General features: G+C 36.3%; 1 protein-coding gene and 1 long non-coding RNA gene across 2 annotated transcripts in view; both read right to left on the reverse strand.

The window, feature by feature from the left end:
• The window catches only part of LOC112845291 (uncharacterized), a 273648-nt gene that overhangs the window by 62675 nt on the left and 203310 nt on the right, over positions 1-7663 (reverse strand). The window lies entirely within an intron of this gene.
• Positions 119-4577, reverse strand: LOC106097287 (uncharacterized). Its single transcript, XR_001223566.3, has 6 exons — positions 4441-4577; positions 908-1012; positions 792-807; positions 610-701; positions 279-498; positions 119-174 (listed from the first exon to the last, which is right to left on the reverse strand). It is a non-coding gene; the product is annotated as an uncharacterized LOC106097287 (long non-coding RNA).

Below are 7663 nucleotides of genomic sequence, written 5' to 3' on the forward strand. Positions count from 1 at the left end.
ATTAATCAGTAAAGTAACTGGATTACTTTCTTGGAAAAGTAATCAGTTGTCAGTAACTAATTACTATTGTCAAGTAACTTGACCAACACTGTTAGTGATCCTGTGAAGTACCTCAGCCTGTCTCATGATTCACATCATCGTAGTCAGAGCTCCCATCTGTGTCATCATTTCTCCCTGTTCAGACAGTATTAGTGTATTTAATTAAGAACAGCTCTCTTTTATCTATATTTCGAGATTAGGAGTCACAATAACATATTAATAAACCATGATATCCTTACATTTTCTAAACTCAGTCTTCTCATCAATAACTTTAAGCTCAAGAGTAGTTGTGACATTTTTATGCTCATCTGCTGGTCCACCTTAAATAATAACATGACATGAGGTCTGATCAGTCAGTTTATAATCATTATATCTTTTATAGCTCTGTTATTATCAGAGGTTATACTGTACCACCAGCATTTCCAGAGAATCTGACTGTTTCATAAACTGGAAAATCACCTGAAGGGCAGACAACAAAAGAGAAATTACTTACTTATTTACAATATTTCTTTATTCACAAGAAACAAGAAAGTGCTAAAAATAATGCAAGTAATAGTTACTGGGACCGACCAGGAAGAAGAGAGGAGTAAACTTCATTCTTATTCTTGTTGGCGTTTTGTTGTGCAGCAGAGTTTTGATTGGTGCTCTGAGACTGAGTGAGACTAAAAGATGCAATAAATACTGTGTAGTTTAATCAGGAATACCTATAATATCATGTTATTTTTAAAATCAAAGCAAACTTTTGCACCAACCTGTTACAACAAAGATCTATAAAAGAAAATTAAAAATAAACAATTATTGTTGCACTGATTTGTAATCAGTTTCCTTAAATGTGTCACATCAAATCATTGATGAGAAAAGCTCTCACCCTTTATCTTTCTGCAGCAACACAGCAGCAGCAGCACGAGGATAATTCCACTAACAAGTCCGATGATGAATGGAACGATAAATGAACCGATTTTAGATCCAGAGCCTAAAGTTTCAGGTATGATCAAAACACAAAGTCAAACTCAGAAAGAAGTCCAACTAGATCTAATAAAATCCAAAAAGTTTAGGCCACATCAAGAAACAGAAAAGTCACCACTTTAAAGGACTCACAAAGTAAATGTTCTAGGAAAAGCAAAGAAACAAATCAATATGAACCTAAAACAACTTTAAAAGTTTTTAGTAAAGACCCATTTTAACAGTAAGATGTTTTATGTTTAGAAGTCTTATTACATAAAGTTACGATCATGGTTTTGAGTTTGAGAGATTTTAGGGGCTTTCTTTTCTTTTCTTATATCTTTGTATTATAGTTCTGTGCTCCTGTTCTTTGGGTTTATTCTATGTTACCATGAGTTTTGTGTTTGAGCTCCATCGTCTTCTGTTTATTTTCTATAGTCCTCGTTATATTATCTATATTTCTTGTTCATGGTTACTTTTGCTTTGTTTACACTCAGCGTTCCTCATTAGGTTATGCAATCTTCGCTTATGATCGTTTGTGTTTCATTTGTCTCCACAGTCAGTCATGTCTCCATGTTTGTTTATCTTCCGTCACTGGGTCAAGTTCACATGTCTTAGTCCTTAGTCCTATTTTTTACTTCCTGTTTTGTTTTGGTAGTCTGTCGTCTCCTGTGTGTATTTAGATTTGCGTCTCCTTGTCTTGTTCCCTGGTGTTTCCCATCTTCCTAACTACCTAGTGGGAATATTTTGTGTGAGTCTCTCTTTTGCTCTGTTTTTCATCCTTGTGTGTCTCCAAGTTAGGTTTCTCTCATTGGAGAGGCTCCTGCTACTTTTATGTTTTAAGTCTGACTTTCCGAGTCCTGTGTTTGAGTCCAACCTTCTCTGCCGCACAGTGAACCATGACAGTCATGCACTGAGTATACTAAGAGTATATTCAATTTGACCGTTGACCTAGTTTAATCTGAAATGTTTATGTGGAAAATATAATCATCTTTATTATTTTGACCTCTGACCCAGTTTCATTTGACATATGTGTGAAGAGTATTATTGTTCTTTACTCCATAATCTTCAGTTAGTCCGTGTCTTTATTAGAGATGGACCAATCCGATATTACGTATCGGTATCGGTCCGATACTGACCTAAATTACTGGATCGGATATCGGAGAGAAATAAAAAATGTAATCCGATCCATTAAATATCAAAAAAGCACCTCACAAAACTTGTGACACGGCGTAACTCTGCTCATAACCGTAGCACGTCGGAGCAGTATGCATGACGTGATAGAGCGGCTGTGTGTATTTGTAGCCTCGCTACCAATCCAGCATTTCATCTCCGAGGAAGTTATCCCAGAGAGAAGTAAAGCAAGTGTGTAAGTTCATCTCTGAATGTTTGTAAAGCATACCCACGTTAAGCTTAACAACCGATATATGGAGCAACTGCCTCTCTCTCCCTCCCTCTCCTGCCGCTACTTCATGAAACTGATTAATGATCAGCTGATCGGCCTTTCTGTCACGAGTCAGTCTCTCTTCTTTGTTTTTGGCCCACTTTGCACCAGAAAGAGGAAACCAGCGGCTGAACAACAGCAGCATTTTTAAGCTTGATAAGCTGTTGTTAGAATTTATTTAATATTACTTTCTACACCAGGATCCTTTTCTACGTAGCTGACGGCTGGTAACTGTGCAGGGGCGGATCTAGCAAAGTTTAGCCAGGGGGGCCGATAGGGCATTAACAGGGAAAAGGGGGGCACAAAGACATACTTTTCTTTCTTATTCTCATTTAAAATATCTAGCTTTTAATAAATAATGATCTGAATCTTACACCCAAAGTTTTAATCTGATGTAAAATGTATAGAAGTCCATTACTGTATATAGTAACTGTTAAGTCTAATATACCCTAGTAAGCTATACTACTTTTTCCTTTGGGAAAGTACCATCTGTGCAGTCTGCAATTCTGTTGAAGAAAGATGTTGAATCTATTTAATTATTCTTAAAAAATAATTTATTTCTGAGCATTTTTTTCACCCTGCATCAAATTAAAGTTGATTACATCGATTAAGCATCACGGGGTGGCGGGTGGTTCCCTATTTTTTTTTTTTTGCTGGGAGTTTGCAACCCTATTTATTAGGTTGCTTAATATTTCTGCTAAGTACTCTTTAAAATACCAGAATAGGGAGGATGGAGCAGGTTTAAGTTTATTAGATTGATCAGTATTGCTGAACTATGAAATATTTTGGGCCCAGTGTATTTTTTACATGCAGGTATAACAGAATAGCTTTAGTGTTGTTGTTTATTTAAACTTGAGTATGAACTTATACAAAATGCAGCAAGATATTACAAAACAGTTTTATTGAGGACACAAAGCCCGACACTGTCCGAGCAGGACTCGAACCAGCAACCTTCCGATTACAAGACAAACTGCCAACTCTTGAGCCACGAGTCACGATATTAGGAGAGCTGCTGTCCCACAGCCATCTATGATTATGTGAAGTCACTACTACAATGCTTTTTGAGTTTATTTCAATAAACAGTTTCAAGTCTCATCTCCAGTGTTTTTTTTTTTTGCCTGTTTTAATTAAGCAGCAACAAGTTTGAAAAGTTTAGTTTAGTGAATAAAATTCAATCTTTTTTCAGGCAAAGTTACTTAAATTCCAGGATCTGGTTAATTACAATACATCCATAATCTTATACAAAGCCTTTAATAAACTTCTACCTGCAAATTTACAAACTATATTTGAAATTCGAGAAAGGGCTTATAATGTGAGAGGCTTCGGAGAATTTAAATTACCCAGAACTCGAACAACCCGTAAAGGTTTTTGTGTGTCTGTATGTGGTGTGAAAATCTGGAACAGTCTGAGTTTACAACTGAAACAATGCAAAAATATTCATAAATTTAAATTCCTCTACAAACAGTTGGTCTGGTCACAGTATACTCAATGATGGTTTTGGTGTGCTCTGTAATGTCTGTTCTCTTACCATTGCTGGTATGGGTTCCAAAAAAAAAAAAAAAAAAAAAAAAAAAAAAAGTGTGTGTACATATATGTACATGTGTGTGTAGATGTGTGTTTGTTACTATGTAATTATTATTGCCTGTTACCTGTGGTAACGCAATTTATAATTAATATATTTTGTATTCAGTTATGAAGGAAGGTTCTATTTGTTGTTTGCGAGCTGCCGTTGAGATGCCCGGGGCTGTTGATGTGTTGTTTGGTTTGCAATGATGGGCGTAGCTGTGGGAAGCTATTGTTTTTTTGTTGATGAGCGAGTATAGGGGTGGGATTTAATAAGTTTTCTTCGTCCCACTCCTTTTCAGGTAAATTTTGTTTTTTGTTTTTGTGCACTTTATGTTTAATATATGTATTTTGTTGTGCCTGAAATGAACAAATAAAAAAAAAAAAATCTTCAGCTCCAGTTTTTGTCCCCAAAAATAAATAAATAATGAAGTGAAGTCATTTAAACACACCTCGTACAGTGATGTTGACTGCATTGCTGAACTCTCCTGATTCAGACTCACACCAGTACACAGTAACACCCTCCTGTAAGCTGTGGATCTCATAAGAGGATCCACTCAGTTTCTGGCAGTCACAGCAGTGTGAAAAAAGCTTTTTTTCACTAAACTTCCTCACTCTCCACTCAGTGAAGTTTCCCTCACAGGTCAGTGAGACAGAGTCAGAGGTGAAGTGTTGCACTCTGTCAGGACTCACTGTGAGAGACGCTGCTGAATGAACATCTGAAAAACAGGATGCAAGGAGGGTTAAAACAATTTTTTGATGCTATTTATAATTCAGGCTCAATCTCCAATCAACATGTTAAGCCTTTTCCTTATGGTTCACATTTAGTAGTCCAATGAGTTCTGAAGATTTTCTAAAATTTTCAGAACTTTGTCTTTTCTCCTCTGTTCTTGTTCATTCTCTCACATCTCAAAATGCTTCGTCATTTCTTCTCCCTCTGCAGACTGCGGTCCTGTTTTCCCAGCAGAAGAATGTCCTACATATAGCAGCACCATGTGAACCACATAATAACCTTTATAGGTTACTGTATAGCATCTGTAATTGGAAAGTAGATGTTTTCTAGTAGAGGATGTTTTCTAGTAGAGGGACGACGAACTATACTATGGTTATTTAGGAAAAAAATATTCTCATTTGAAAAGGCACAAAAACACAGATGAAGCACCAATGTCCCAATTTTCCACTACCACATGAATGCAGCTTACATTTGGGAATCTGTAAAGCTAAGTGCACGTGTGAATTTAACTGAGCATATCAGGCAATTCATGCACGCACATTTAATATTCTGTGAAGGAAGAGGTCGTCTAAAATATTTTTTACACATTTTTACAGACTTTGTACGTGACTACTGAATGCCTGTGTAACACTTTTGTTTAGACTAAAATGGGATAGTGGGTAATGAAACTGTTAAGCGCGCGTCACCATTTTGGCGGCAGAGTGTCATGCAGGATGCATCTCCCTTCTAGAAGTATTGTGTAAGAGAATAAAAGTGTGAAATGGTCTACTCAGCAGTGTTGTCTTCCATCAGATGCCTATGAGAAATCAAAATAACTCAGGGAAGTGTTGATATTTAACAACATATTGTCTTATAGTCCTATAGTAACATTATATTCGTGTACTTCCTCTTGTGTTTGTGATCTTCACATATATGAACTATCGTATTTCATTTTGTCATTCTGACTTGTTGTATTGGACTTTTTCCATATGTACACATGGCATTAACTGCATGTGCTTATTGCTCTTTCTAATATTTCTCTCGATTCCAGTTTGTTTATTTTTTTTGATGATTTCTTTTATGATCTTAAATTCAAAGTATTTACAGATGCTGTACCAGTTTTGAACTCCCTGGTGAGAAATAAAGAAATAGAATAGCATAAAGAAAATTCATGTGACTAACAGTTGGACACTTTATGTTTTTATTTCACACATCATCACATCAATGCAGGAACGAAAAGAGTGCATGGAGAACAGTTAATTAGAGCCCAATGTTTAGATTGAAAGATTCAAAGTTAATGTAAAAATTCCTCACCTGCAGACCAGACAAACTTTGGTTGACTGTGATCAGTGTGATACTCTGGGTCTCCTCTTCCAGCTCTGCACACATATCCTGCTGTGTGTGTCTGTCCATGAATGATGTAGGAGTCCTGTGCAGTCCCACTGCCATCAGGTAGCAGCTCATAACTGGAGGATTTCTCTGATAGATCAGGAACAGCTTTATACCAGTAGAAGCTCCATCCTGCAGACGGATGTTCAACCTCACAGTTCAGAGTTACTGAGGCTCCAGGACTCAGCCATGATGGAGACACAGTGAGGACAGGACGGGGTTTATCTGTTAGGAAATTCTTGGAGTGATGATCAAATACATGCCAATCCATAAATACAATGCCTGTATGCTACATATTTAGCATGTTAGCGCCATAAATTTTATTATCTCAACACATAATTAATCAAAAATGACTGGGTGAATGGATTATGATTTTACTTCTTCAAAAAGTTGATTCTGTTCATCTGGAAGTAGCGTTTTGTGGGAGAAACGTTTTGTCACTCATCCAAGTGACTTCTTCAGTCTCAGTTGACTGCAGGACTGAACAGAATCAACCTTTTGGAGATTTGCTTCCCTGGATGATTGAGAATGCATCAAGATATTATGATTTTACTTACTGTGTGATACTGTCAAATTTAATGGAACACTCCACTCTGTTAAATGATGTTGTGCACTTTTGCTTCTGCCTCTACACTTGTAGTGCCCAGTGTTAGACGGAAAAGCAGAATCTACTCTTAGTTCTCTTTGGTTTGATGGTTTATGTGAGCTGGTAGTTCTCCATTCATACTCCCACTCAGTGTCTCCTCCTTGGATCTCACATCTTAGAACAATCATTTCTCCACTGTATATTGTGGGCCAATCAGGTTGCACTGTTACAACAGCACTGGCTGGACCTATTCATTCAAACATTTGAAAAAAAAAAATATACATACACACACATATATATGTATATACACACACACACACACACACACACACACAAATATATACGCACACATATACAGTATATATACACAAACACCCACATACATACGTATGTACGTATGTATACATATACATATAATACATATATATATGTATAGATGGATGGATGGATGGATGGATGGATGGATAGATAGATAGAGATATAGATAGATATAGATAGATAGAGATATAGATATAGATATATACATACACACATACATATATATATTAGGGGTGCAACGATACACAAAATTCATGGTTCGGTTTTAATTTGTCATTTATTAAAATTATAATTATATATTTTTAACTCAAAAGTACAGTTTATAAATTTGATGTTGTTGAAATAACAAAATAATAAAAAATAAATAAATCTATCTGATCGAGAAATCACTCATCTTTGGAAAAAGAGAATTTATTACAGAGAAATGGCTCTTTCCAAAATAAAAGCTATACTATACGATTCTTCTGGGGTAAATTCTCAGCAGGATATTAAACATATCAGGTCCCCATAAGGAGAATCATGTGCTAACGGCTGTCTAAATGACTCGGGTAAAGTTTGTAGCATGCGTGCTTGTTGTTTTTGTCTGGTTTCACTTGTCTTTGCACTAGGATGATGTCGGCATAAATGTGTAGTCATATTCGTTGTGTCCCCACTAGTGCTGTCAGTGTTA

Source organism: Oreochromis niloticus, unplaced genomic scaffold (assembly GCF_001858045.2).
Source record: "Oreochromis niloticus isolate F11D_XX unplaced genomic scaffold, O_niloticus_UMD_NMBU tig00006606_pilon_6612427-7070595, whole genome shotgun sequence".
NCBI lineage: Eukaryota > Metazoa > Chordata > Actinopteri > Cichliformes > Cichlidae > Oreochromis > Oreochromis niloticus.